The 14,539-nt window shown below is 41.1% G+C and overlaps 1 protein-coding gene across 3 annotated transcripts in view; it reads right to left on the minus strand.

The window, feature by feature from the left end:
- The window catches only part of PPM1B (protein phosphatase, Mg2+/Mn2+ dependent 1B), a 75,675-nt gene extending 62,459 nt beyond the window's left edge, over positions 1–13,216 (minus strand). For all 3 annotated transcript variants that reach the window (XM_017544845.2, XM_017544846.1, XM_017544844.1), the window contains exon 1: positions 12,724–13,216. The gene's annotated coding sequence lies outside the window, so the exon portion shown is untranslated. The remainder of the gene's footprint in view (positions 1–12,723) is intronic.
- Between the last annotated feature and the right edge of the window lie 1,323 nt (positions 13,217–14,539).

Raw genomic sequence — 14,539 nt, forward strand, 5'->3', positions numbered from 1 at the left:
AAAAGTCAGGCATTTTGTGCCTCTGATATAATATGAAGCAGTATCACCTATAAACTATGCTGGCCAAAATGGTTAACCTAAATTTATCAGTCATTAGATCTAACTTAACAGTTTAAGAAGACAAAAAAATAAGTTTTTGTCTTCTTAAACTGTTTTAAGAAGAAACTGTTTTAAGAAGTTTGAGATTTTAAACAAAATCTCAAAGAAATAATCAGACAAATTCTGAATACAGGACACTTTACAAGATAATTGGTGCCTTCAAAAAGAGAAAATCAGCCAGGCGCGGTGGCTCATGCCTGTAATCCCAGCACTTTGGGAGGCCGAGGTGGGTGGATCACCTGAGGTCAGGAGTTCAAGACCAGTCTGGCCAACATGGAGAAACCCCATGTCTATTTAAAAAAAAAAAAAAGAGAGAGAGAGAAAATCATTTGAGTGTTTAAATTTGTAAGAGAATAGAGACGCAATAACAAACACGATAAAACGCACAATCCTTCAAAGACTTTGGTTTGGAGGGGGTAAAACTATATAAGACATTTTTTTTTCTTTTTGCCCAGTTGAGGAAGTCTGAATATGGATTTTAGATCAGATGAATTGGGGAATTAATTTCGTCAGGTATGATAATTTTGCAGGTATAGTGGAAAATCATTTTTTGGAGATTCATACTTTTTATTTAGGAGTAAAGTGACATGACATCTATAATTTATTTCTAAATGGCTCATATTGCAATGTTATAGATTGAATCTGTGCCCTCCCCCACAATTTATATGTTAAAATCCTAACCCCCAATGTGATATAAGGTGGGGCCTTTATTTGGTCATCAGGTTGGAGCCTTCCTGAATACCATTAAGGCCCTTATAAAAAGGACCCCGGAGAGCTCTCTAGCTCTGTCCACCATGTGCAAACCAGAAAGATAGCCCTCATCAGATGCCAGATCTTCCAGCACCTTCATCTAGAAACTTTCAGAATTGTAACAAATATACTTGTTTTTTATAAGCCACCAGTCTATGGTATTCTCTCACAGCAGCCCAAACTAAGACAAGCGAAAACACAAAATACTGTTGAATTTAGGTGATGGGTATATAGGCACTCAGTGTAGTATAATGTTTTGCAGCATTAAAATTTTTCATATTAAAAAGCAAAAAATCCAGTATGACGGCCGGGCGCAGTGGCTCAAGCCTGTAATCCCAGCACTTTGGGAGGCCGAGGTGGGTGGATCATGAGGTCAAGAGATCGAGACCATCCTGGTCAACATGGTGAAACCCCGTCTCTACTAAAAATACAAAAAACATTAGCTGGGCATGGTGGCACGTGCCTGTAATCCCAGCTACTCAGGAGGCTGAGGCAGGAGAATTGCCTGAACCCAGGAGGCGGAGGTTGTGGTGAGCCGAGATCGCACCATTGGCACTCCAGCCTGGGTAGCAAGAGTGAAACTCCGTCTCAAAAAAAAAAAAAAATCCAGTATGGGATTACTTATAATTTATTAAATTTGTTACTCTTCCCCCCAATATTAAAATAGTCCTATGTCTCCCCCAGAGTTCTCAAGGTTAAATATCAAAATCTACCCAAAATAAATTCTCCAAAAGTTCATGACCCTGGTATTTTTTCTTTTTAAACATGATTTCTAAAAATGAAGACAAAAGGCAAAAACCACAAGACAAGATAGATACTTTGAATTATCATTATTCTCCAAAGCGATTAATGCCTATAGACAATGTTTATTGACTAAACAAAAATGAATAGAAGAAAATTTATGTTCATTCATTTATTTTTAATTTATCTATTTATTTTGAGACAGAGTCTCACTCTGTCGCCCAGGCTGGAGTGCAGTGGCACAATCTCAGCTCACTACAACATATATTCAACAACCATCTTCTTCCCTCTTCCTATCCCCTACTCTAGGAATCCCCAACGCCCAGGCCATAGACCAGTACCCTCCATGGCCTGTTGGGAACCAGGGTGCACAGGAAGTGAGCAGTAGGCAAGCAAGTGAACCTTCATCTGTACTTAGAGCCGCTCCCCATTGCTGGCATTATTGCCTGAGCTCCACCTCCTGTCAGATCAGTGGCAGCACTAGACTCTTACAGGAGTGTGAACCCTACAGTGAACTGAGCATGCAAGAGGTCTAGGTTGCACACACTTTATGAGAATCTAATGCCTGATGATCAGTCATTGCCTCCTATTACCCTCAGATGGGACCATCTAGTTGCAGGAAAACAACATCAGGGCTCCTACTGATTTTACATTATGGTAAATTGCATAATTATTTCATTATATATTACAATATAATAATAATAGAAATAAAGTGCACAATAAATGTAATGTGCTTGAATCATCCTGAAACCCTCACTCCATCCATGGAAAAAACTCTTCCATAAAACTGGTCCCTGTTGCCAAAAAGGCTGGGGATCTCTGCCCTACTCCTTTTCTCTCCCTAAAAGATGCTGTTTAGCTTATTTACTCATTTATTCAGCTAATATTTGTCGAATACAATATAGACACATGGATAAATCAGCATACAAAACTAATACAGTTATTGCCTTTATGTGACTAATACTGGTAGAAAATGAGGATCTTAGAACAGAACTCTTGATTTTAGAGTCAAAAGAATCTCAAGATATCATACGGTCCAGGCTTCTTCCTTAACCCTGATAAAAATGTTAAGATTGCAGGTTAAGGCTACTAAATCCTAGAAAGAGTAAGCACACATGCCACAGAACCATTAAAAGGTTGAGTGGGAACCACAAACAGTCTTCTGTTCCCAAGTTTCAGTACTCTTTCAACTTACCATATATCATTTAGTAATATAATAGCAGCAGTATTAATAGTATTAACAGCAATAGAAAGCACTCAATAAAGGTTACTCATTATAATGTGCCAGTCTCTATTTTACGTGGATTATCGCAACCCAACAATCTTATGAACATTCTCACTTTATAAATGAGAAAACTGAAGTTTAGAAACATTAAGTAACCTACCCAACGGTAGGTAACCTGTCTATGTATAGGAGCAGGGATTCAAATCCCAGACTATGACTTTCGAGTCAACGTTCCAATCACTATCCTCCTTTTCCCAAAAAGATAACCCACTCTAAGTATAAAGGCTTCTTACACTTGATACACTTATAAACAGTGCTAAGCATCCTACAGTATTACCTGCAGGCATAGAGTAGCAACAATTCAGAAATATTTCTCTAAATCCGTTGAGAAGATACTTCATTCACATTTGATAAACAAAACCAGTATCATTACCATAGGGACAACCCCTCTCACCATCTTTCAAATACACAACTTAAACTGTTGCTGTCTAGCATCTCCTGAACTTTTTTTAGCCAAAACATCTGACAACCATTAAACACCAAACTTATTTTTACCTTGTTAGATTGTTTTCAGTCCTCTTAAAAACACATATTCAATGTGATTCCAGCTGGTTCTCTATAATTAACTATCACTACTCCTTTACATTAGGCTCACAGCAACCTCCACCTCCTGTGTTCAAGTAGTTCCTCTGCCTCAGCCTCCTGAGTAGCTGGGACTACAGGCGTGCAGCACCACGCCTGACTAATTTTTGTATTTTTAGTAGAGACAGTGTTTCACCAAGTTGGCCAGGATGATCTCAATCTCCTGACCTCAGGTGATCTGCCAGCCTCCACCTCCCAAAGTGCTGCCCACCACTGCCTCCCAAAGGGAGCCACCACGCCTGGCCAACATAGATATTATTTTAACATATTCTATAATGCAACATCAATATACAACTACTGTATATCCACCTGTGTTTATAAGCTTGGTGGCCACACTGTACTTAAATAAAAATTAAGTAAGCAAAGACACAGGCAGAAAAAGCAACTCAAAGCAAAAGCACACTGAAGGGTAAGTAACCTGAACTTAAATATAAACCCATGTCACTGGGAAGATTCAAGATGTAGAGTAAGAAGAACAATGCAAGTCAATATCATTACTAATCTTTCCAAATCTGCCCTTACAAACTAGAGTTAGCATTTATTAAAAAGGAGGGTGGGAGGGGCATAACTGAAAACAATTACATATATTACACATTAAGCTAAAAGTTATTTCACGGCTGGGCGCAGTGGCTCATGCCTGTAATGCCAGCACTTTGGGAGGCCGAGGCAGGCAGATCACCCGAGGTCGGGAGTTTGAGACCAACTTGACTAACATGGATAAACCCCGTCTCTTAAAAATACAAAAATTAGCCAGGCGTGGTGGTGTATGCCTATAATCCCAGCTACTCGGGAGGCTGAGATAGGAGAATCGCTTGAACCTGGGAGCCAGGGGTTGCAGTGAGCCAAGATTGTGCCATTGCAATCCAGCCTGGACAACAAGAGCGAAACTCCATCTCAAAAACAAAACAAAAGTTATTTCACTTTCACATTGCAATTCAAAACACTCTAGAACAGCTGAATAGAAATAAACTCAGTTTCCCTAAGTTTAGGACGACCAACCACCAAAGATTTAATAAAATGTTAGACTATATAAACAAAATCAGTTACAAGAGATAATTTTTTAAAATTCAAGTAAGGTTGTTTTTGGTTATTTTTCCATCTAAGATAGATGGCTAAATGTTGAACAACTTAATGAATCTGGTCTGAATTATAGTACTACATTTAACATATTCCAAAAATTCAAGTTCTTTTGTACATCAGCATTTTGATAAAGTAACAGAGTTATAAAAATACATTAAAAACAAAGCTAGGCTGGGCATGGTGGCTCACGCCTGTAATCCCAGAACTTTGGAAGGCCGAGATAGGCAGATCACCTGAGGTCAGGAGTTTGAGACCAGCATGGCCAACATGGCGAAACCCTGTCTGCACTAAAAATACAAACTTAGCTGGGCATGGTGACGCAGGTCTGTAATCCCAGCTACTAGGGAGGCTGAGGCATGAGAATCACTTGAACCAGGAGGCGAAAGCTGCAGTGAGCCAAGACTGCACCACTGTACTCCAACCTGGGCAACAGAGCAAGACATCATATGAAAAAATAAATAAATAACAAAAATACCCACACACACAAATACAAAGAAACTAGTAATCTGAAGGCATATTTGGGCATAATAAATGAGGACTCTTAAGTCATAAATAGAACTAACATTCATTTTTATATTGAGGTACTGAAATAAATGCAAATTGATTTGCTTTAAAATTTAAAAAATCAGTCTTTATTCACTTTAGCAAATGAATGAAAAAAATGAAACGAAAGCAAAAGACGGCCAAGCATTAAAATAAGAACAAAAAGATGAAAGATCTTTTATGCTTAATAGGCCTCTTTACCAAACTGGTTCGTCAATAGGAAAGCAATAGAAAGAACAGAAAGCAAAAACTAAGCACTTGCTTCACACATCTAAGTGCAACATGACAATCTCATATGCAGAAAAAACAAAGGCACGACATTAAGTAACACAACAAAGCTATGGAAGGAGAAGTAGTGATAAATACACAGACCAAGTTGAGCACAATAAACCAAACTGGCTCATTAGTCATCTTTGCTATGGGAATAAAAGTATCCATTACAAATCTGTGACAATATCACCAGGCACTATTGTTCAACCACTAATCCTTCAGCTACACTCACATAAGAACAGAAAGTTTTTTAAACACAAATGACAACATATATTTTATAGGTACATCCCAATTATTTAAATCAGACTTAAAAAATCCTGTTCACCTTCTTCCATTGTTCCACCTTTACTCCCATCCTCCTTTCCAGGAACTCATCTATCCCAAGATTGTACGGTAAAAAAAAACACCTGAAGCCCCCAGACTTCCCTCATGTCTGCCTGACTCAGGGATCTTTTTCTCTCTCTGGGTCATCTTTTCATCTTAAACCAATATCTTTCTCTAAGGTACAACAATATTTCCCCTTTCCTCTTTTCAGTCTAGTTTTTATCCAATTACAGAAAATCTCTTCCTTTCCTTTTATTAAAAACAGTAAAGCTCTAATCACAGCTTTTAAATTTAGTGTAGAAAACACACACCCCAAATTTTCCACTCAAGTTTTAAAGCCAGCCACATAAGGAGTTCAGCTTTAATGTAAACTAGGGAGTTGTTGGCTACCAGAATGCAAGATCAAGAAGGGCAAGGATTTGGGATTAGGTCTGTTTTGTTCAGATAACAGCATGAAATGGTGCCTTTGCATACAGAAGGCACTCAATGAACATATGAATTGGCTACAGACTAAAAATTATTAGACTATTCTGAATTCTTTTTTTTTTTTTTGGGACGGAGTTTCGCTCTTGTTACCCAGGCTGGAGTGCAATGGCGCGATCTCGGCTCACCGCAACCTCCGCCTCCTGGGTTCAGGCAATTCTCCTGCCTCAGCCTCCTGGGTAGCTGGGATTACAGGCATGCGCCACCACGCCCAGCTAATTTTTGTATTTTTAGTAGAGACGGGGTTTCACCGTGTTGACCAGGATGGGCTCAATCTCTTGACCTCGTGATCCACCCGCCTCGGCCTCCCAAAGTGCTGGGATTACAGGCTTGAGCCACCGCGCCCGGCCCGACTATTCTGAATTCTTTACTTCTCAGTGGGTTTGGTAGCTCAGAGTAAACAAAAGCAGAGCACCTCCAAAACCTTAACCAAATCTCCCATATAGACTAACATTTGGAGTGCTTTGAATGAATTACATGCTCTTTTTAAGGGACTAAGAAGGTCCACCTGTGTTAAACAGATAATGCCATTTCCCCACCTCAGAGATAAATGCTTTAGTCAGAACAAGGGAAAAGAAAAACACTGCCCAGATACTAACACTCCTAGATTCTCCTACTCATAAGAACATCCATTAACTATCCCTTTTCAATGTGAGGAGTGCTCTTGATACCTACACATCAAGAAAATAAAATGCAATTAGATTTAAAAATCAGTTGCATTACTCAAGCTTAAACTTGCTTTGCGAGCCTTCAGACTCTTACGAATTATATATTCTTTATCAAATCTACTTCTTCTCAAGCATGTACCTCCAACCAAACAACACTTACTCATTTGTTTTATTTTCTTGTATATTACACATTTGATTCTACTTGATAATATAACCGCATTTTAAAAGTTTTCTATATAAGACAAGTTTTTTCTTCCAATTTCTAGCACACAAATGTACTTTTCATTCACAACCAATTCTGAAGTGAAGGATGTTCTACGTAGACAATAATCACAGCAATTCTAGAGACAGGTCTTATCCTCCCTATATCACTAACAGTAATTGGTACCATCTCTAAAAGTTAAGTTCCTTAATAGTCAATAGATGGCTTCCAAAGTTTGTCTCCTCTAAGTATCAGATTGGATTTAACTGGATCTTCTTTTGTTCCTAAGGATGCAAAACAATTTTCCAAGAAATGTTACGTTTCTGAACTTTAAGATTTTAAATTTTCAAGAAACAAAAATATATTAATTTTTAAAGCTAAAAAATATAATCTTGATGATACTTCAACATTCATCAAAAGAAAACTTTGAATCCATTTTACATTTAGCAAGATAATATTAAACTATGTAATAAATGAAAAGTTTTAAATTAGTAGAGTGTGTTTTAAATGTTACAAACCATGTCAAATGTATAACATATGAACAAATTAAAATACTGCAACTGAGTAAACTACAAGGTTCTTGCAGTTAAACAAGTTATTACAAGAGTATTATTATTTTTGTTTTGTTTTGTTTTGTTTTGTTTTGAGACAGGGTCTCACTCTGTTGCCCAGGCTGCAGTGCAGTGGCGTGATTTTGACTCACTGCAACCTCCACCTCTAGGGTACAAGCAATTCTCCACCTCAGCCTCCGAGTAGCTGGGACTACAGGTGTGTGCCACCATGTCCACCTATTTTTTGGTAGAGACAGGGTTTCACCATGTTGGCCACGCTAGTCTCGAACTCCTGACCTCAAGTGATTCACCAACCTTGTTCTCTCAACATAATGGAATTACAGGCATGAACCACTGTGCCCAGCCATGAAGAGTATTATTACAAAAGGTATATGTTATGTCAAGTAATAACAAGATATTGTAGATGTGGTCACAAGTTAGCAATAGTAAAACAAAAAGAAAAAAGGTACCTGAGAACTCTTTTGTGTCATAATTTACCATAATTCAGAAGTAAAGTGTCAATGGTTGCTATTAAAGTTAACGGAAGGGGAGAAATAAAGCACCCTGTAATGTGAATGAAAACTAAAAAGTGTGAGATCCTGAGAGACAAAAAAGAAATTTTAAAAAAAAAAGAAAATTAAAAAGCAAAAAGTATATGAGTTATCATACAGTATGTATGTTTCCTATGATGTTATGTATTATGTTACTAAAAACTAAATCTCAAAATCTTTAAATAGTCTGAGAAATGTATATACTATATTGATCAACTTCTGGAAAACTTCATAACATCATCAAGAATTTAGTAAAAGGTTCTTTTTTATCATAAAGCAATTCAACTATCTGGTCTGCAGTCTTTTTTGGCCTGCCAGTACACCTGGCTAATTTTTGTATTTTTAGTAGACACAGGGTTTCACCATGTTGGCCAGGGCAGGCTGGTCTCAACTGATCCGCCCGCCTTGGCCTCCCAAAGTGCTGGGATTACAAGCGTGAGCCAAAGCGCCTGGTCACACTTGTTAGTCTTTAAGGTAGTCTTTTAAAAAAGGAATACAGATGGAATGTTCGAAAGTGTCAATCTTCTTAAATCAAATTGACAGAAAAAGATTAAATCACACTCAGAATTTTTTAAAAAATAGAGGCATGGTTTTGCTCTGTTGCCTAGGCTGGAGTAACCTGGTGTGATCACAGCTCACTGCAGCTTTGATCTCCCTGGCTCTAGCAATCCTCCCATCTCAACCTCCCAAGTAACTAACCACAAGCGCACACCACAATGTCCAGCTAACTTTATTTTTTGTAGAAACAGGGTCTTGCTATGTTCCTCAGGCTGGTCTCAAACTCCTGGTCTCAAACAATCCACCTGCCTCAGCTTCCCAAAATGTTAGGACAGGCGTGAGCCACTGCGCCTGGCCTAGAAACATTTTGTTTGCAAAAAGATTATAAAATGGTTAATCAAAGACATTAGCATGGTTAACTTAGTTCAAAAGATGAAAACCTATTTTTTTAACTCAAGGCATTGATGTAAATAAGCCTCACCAACAAAAACAAAGAAAAAAATACAGATGAAGCTCACGTAGTACCTTTTTCTTCACCTGCTCTTGTTACATCAGCCACTACAAGCTGATAACAAGTTCTGTAATTTTGCAATTTTTATGACAGCCAACTACAAACCATAAAAATTAAATACTTCCCAAAGACGTTTACCATCAAAGTTTGAAGGTAGGATAGTGAACGTTATAGGATAGTGAAATGTCAGTCCTCTCAATCATCAATTCTGTTAATGTATAAGATACATTTTACAATAAAACTTTAAAGCTGCTAATATAAATAGCATAATTCCATTTCATTCCAATTCTGAAATTAGTTCACCAAAGGGAAAACAAAAAGAATCAGGTACAATGTGAAAAATAACTGGAAATCCAGGAATATTATACTCCCAAAGATTATCTTACCATTAATCATGACTTCACACTTTATACTATTACTTGATTAAATTTTGCTATTAGAATTTTGGATTAAAAAAAACTTTTATTATTCCGATTTCATCGGTTATTTCTTTGCTGACTAATTTTTATTAAAATCAGTGAATTGTGGGCTGGTGGCTCAGTGTGGCTCATGCCTGTAATCCCAGCGCTTTTTGGAAGGCCAGGTGGGAGGATCACAAGGTCAAGAGATCGAGACCATCCTGGCCACATGGTGAAATCTCGTCTCTACTAAAAAAATACAAAAATTAGCTGGGCATGGTGGTGTGCGCTTGTAGTCCCAGCTACTACGGAGGCTGAGACAGGAGAATCACTTGAACCCGGAGGGTGGAGGATGCAGTGAGCTGAGATTGTGCCGCTGCACCACTGCACTTCAGTCTGGTGACAAGCAAGACTCCATCTCAAGAAACAAAACAAAACAAAACAAAACTAGTGAATTGTGAAAGCCATATTTCACAGAAAATATAAAATATCATATGTTGCATTTTAAAAAGAATTACACTACTAAACTACTTTCTATGCTAGGTAATGTCACGAAATACTTTAAAATAGTTATATGTAATATAAAAATATTCATGAAAGCCTTATTTTTTTTATTTTTTTTTGAAAGTCTCACTCTGTCACCCAGGCTGGAGCGCAGTGGCACAAACTCAGCTCACTGCAACCTCCACCTTCGGAGTTCAAGTGATTCTCCTGCCTCAACCTCCTGAGTAGCCAGGATTACAAGCACATGCCACCCTGCCCAGATAATTTTTGTGGACATGGGGTTTCACCATGTTGGCCAGGCTGGTTTCGAACTCCTGACCTCAAGTGATCTGCCCACCTCAGCCTCCCAACGTGCTGGGATTACAGGTGTGAGCCACCGCACCTGGCCTATATAGCCTCTTTTTAATAAATCACCATAATCACTAAGTGATACTGTGGCAAATTCTACTTTTCCAACACTGCCAAGACATAATCAGCATCGTATTTTAATTCAAAAGATTCCATTAAAAATGTTTGCTATAGGAAAAGGTAACTTTCAACAAGAGCCACTTTTTTTGACCTTGCCAACCTGTGAATGAGCTGTTCTTAGAAGAACAGCTACTTGGGACACTACACCATTCCTTTAGATGATGTAATCTTAAAGAATTTAGTAATTAGGTGAATTACTAACATAAAACAGTATTTACTGACATGACTAAACTGAAAAGGCCTTTCACCTATTCCTAGAGTCTTCACAGAAATCAGATACCCAGTGTAAGAAAACGGTGTTGAAAGCTCTGCTGGTCACTTCAAAGAGAATAATCACATCAACAAATCCAAAGGATAACGTACTAGAAACTGGGGAAATCTTAAAGTATGAAAGCTCAAGTAAAAATACCACTGCATGCTAATATACAATAACACAAAGGACGGCCGCAGAAACTGTTATAAGACTTTATGAGAGCAAAAACAAATGAAGAGGCGAAAGCACAACGACTGTTAAGGGAGAAAAAAAAAGACAAAGAAGACATTGAGAGAAGCAGCACAGAAGAAAGATTATCCCTGAAAGAAAATCTGTTGACTAAAAAATACTGTTCTACTTAATTTTAAAATTTCGATTAGAACAACACACTGTCCATTTAGCAGACCTACAAAAACATTTCCTTAAAAAAAATTACCATTACTTCAACTATATTTTTAAAAGGCCTGTACACTTGGAAAAGACTATCATAATTAGAATAACTTGTCTCACTATTTACTCAGAAATGCTCTATTTAAAAGTAAGCCAACAATAGGAACTTTGCTATTGCACAACAGAGAAAGTAAATGAAATAACATCTATTAACATTCAGTGTCCATGGCATGTTTCTCCACCTCCTAGAACATACTGTGACTTACACTGTCCACCCTGAACAATTTACCACTTCTTCACCCATGCAGTAGCTCAAATAAAGACAGTTCCTGTGTTAATCCCACAATAAACCTCAGTAATTCTCACATCACCGTAGTTGTAAACGTTTGTTAACAGAAAAAGAATGTTTTTCCGAAAATAGCTACATAACACTAAGACTACTCAAATTCCTAAATAATCCTTTTACAACATGCCTGCCAACTTTACGATACATTAAACATGTGGAACCTAATTTAAAAGCTCTTTAACTGTGACTTTATCAAAACAGCTTCCTAGTTACTAATATAAAGTCTCTCCTTAAAAAAGCTTTCAAGTTGTTCTCAGAAGAAATTGAATATTGATGAATTTGGGCTGCTATCAAATGCTTAAGAAGCATTTTTTTTTTTTTTTTTGCCAAGTAAGATGGGCAAACGTCCCAGATCTGCTAAATCTGACATGAGAGGTCATGCAATTTTTAAAAATGAAGAAATAACTATTCCCAGCACTCACTGAGCCCTTCATTTAAAAAATTATTTTCAGTATTATTTTCACACAGTACGTTTAATAATACAAATTTTTTAAGGCTGTTAGGCTTAAAGTATAAAAAACTGATCTACCACGTAAGGCTAGTCAGTCTATACTCTTCATGGGGCTCCGGTAGATTTGGGGTACTGACAGTAAGTGGCAGTTTCAATTAAGAACTTCAGTGTTAGGAATGACATCCGAAAAGGATGGTGCTGGGGAAGGCAGGCAAGAGATGCCGGAGTACGATGAGAAGAGAAACACACGATTTAAAGCCATAAAGAAGGGAAAGCGAGGGCAGAACGCATAGACAGCAAGGAGAGAAGGACGATTTAATAAGGAAGTGAAGTGGAGCGCAGCGCAGGGCAGAAGCTGATGAGGAAACGAATGGGAAAAGGCAGTGTTTTCAAACAGTGCATGCACCAGGAAGAGTCGAGCCAAGGCTTGGGGAGCCCCAGGGCTTTCGTGTGAAAGAGACGCTTGCAGACTGAAGCGGAGGGAAGGGGAAATCAATTAGCTTCTAGGCGTTCGAGCAGACTCCCATTCTCTCCCCGCGCCTCTCCCAGCCCTCAGCCGAGCGGAGGCGGCTGCCGGGAAAAGGGCCTACCCGAGAGCCAGGCCCGGCGTTCCCCTCCCTAGGCTCCAGGGCAGCGGGGCAAGTGGCGAGGATTCGTTAGGACAGAGGCCCCGGCCGCGGCTTGGTGGTACCGCGAAAACCGGCCCGGGGCCCGGGGCCTCGGAGGCACTGCTGGTCAGCCGCTTCCCCTCCGCCGGGGCGCCGGGCGGCCTTACCTGAGGCAAAGGAGGGAGGATTGATCTAGGGCGCCTCGCTAGCGCCCGCCGCGGAGCCCCCCGCGGTACTCAGCCCAAGTTTCCAACGGAGGCGCGACCCTGCCTCAGCTGCCGCTTCCCCCTCGGGGTCTCGACCACCACCTCCGCCGCCTCCGGGGCTGCTTACACCGCCGGGCCCCTCACGCCGCCGCCGCCGCCGCTGCCGCCTTCTCTCCACCCTAGCGCCGTTGCCGATTCGGCCGCCGCCACCTCCTCCGCCGCAGCCTCGTCTCTCTGGAGCATCTTCCAACGACCAAACCCTGAGAATCAGAGACTCCAGCAGCGCCGGCAGGAAACTCCCCCGCAACTGCTAGGGGAACCAGGCAGTCAGAGCACCGGCTGCTTTTCCGCCATTGAGCAGCAGCCGCTCAGCTCCTTCTGCAACCCCCTCCCAGCCCCCTAGTCCTTCCCCGCCCCTCAGGGATCCCCGCCTCCAGCTCCCACCCACTAGGATGCCGCGCACCCTCTTGCGCCTCCCAGTTTGCTGGGAGTCTTGTCAATCACCGCTCTCCCGCCCAGCCCGGCTCCCTCCGCACCTCGGTACTTAGTTTACCCCGCCCTCCCTGCCCCGCCTCTGACTTTCTAATTTCCCATTGGGCATCAGTGGCCACTTTCAATTGGCAAGGCCAACTGTCCATCAAACACCGCCCACTAAGTGAGACCCAACCCTTCATTACCATTTACTTCATTCGGCCCCGCCTCCGCTAGGTCCTACCTCCCGGACGTCACGGACCAGCCCCCGCTACCAGTCATAAGTAGAGCCCTCCGTCAATCAAATAACGCCCACCTGCGCCCCTCCTAGCAAAGCCCGGGCCCCAGCGATCGCCTTTTTTCATTGGTCCAAATCGTGACTCGAACCCCCAGTCACTGGCTTTCTCAGCATGTCAGTCACTGAGCCAATTTCCAAGTCCGTCACACCGGCTTTTTTCAAACGAACGCGCAAAAGGCGGGGAAGTATCTGGAAAGCGATTGGTTCGTCTTAGAAAACGGTCAAACCCAGAGACTCTGTACGGATCCTTTCCGTTCTGTGAGGAACGTGGCCCCTTGTATTTGACCTCTAAGCCATGCGTAAAACAAGCGCCATAAGAGACCAAGCAGCAGTCCAGCTATAGGTGTGGACGCCTGGTCCCACCCGGAATTGCAGTGGCCTGGCTACTGATTGGCCAAGAAAGTCCTTCTAGGCCCTCATTGGAGGATCTGAACGCCTCTCTTCGGCGTAGAGACTAGAAGGGATGGCTCGGACGAGGACAAGAAGCGGCCTGGGGAGAGACGGTTGTTTTGCTTCAGCCGCGGGTGGGGCGCACGCGGGAGTGGGAAACTGGGAAGGCCGGGCTCTGGGGAGGTGTTGCAGGGAGGGGAAAGGCCCGGATGTTCCCTGCAATGAAATCATCGCCGACCTATCAGAGCCGCCGAGCTGGGATACCTGCCTGACCTGTCCCACTGAGGGAGGAGAGTGGGCGGGAAATTGAGGTGTCGGAAAAGTCTGGAAAGCAGCGTGAAAAAGTGGGACAGGTGTTCCCTTCAGGAGGATTCTGTGCTATTAGAGATTATTTTTATACCAGCCCTTGACATTCCCGTATTTTATTTCTCAGTCATATTGATTTTTTAAACCCCCGGCCTACTCTCTTGACATGGACTTGTTCATTCTGCAGTTATTGAGCACCTGCTGTTTGCCAGGCACGATACAAAAATAAATTAGGCAATCGAGGTACAAGATGATGGTTCTATAATTGAAACATGCGCAAGGGCTGGTGATGACCTAAAGGGTCTTCCTTGT

This window comes from Cebus imitator, unplaced genomic scaffold (genome assembly GCF_001604975.1).
Source record: "Cebus imitator isolate Cc_AM_T3 unplaced genomic scaffold, Cebus_imitator-1.0 Scaffold172, whole genome shotgun sequence".
Taxonomy (NCBI): Eukaryota; Metazoa; Chordata; class Mammalia; order Primates; family Cebidae; genus Cebus; species Cebus imitator.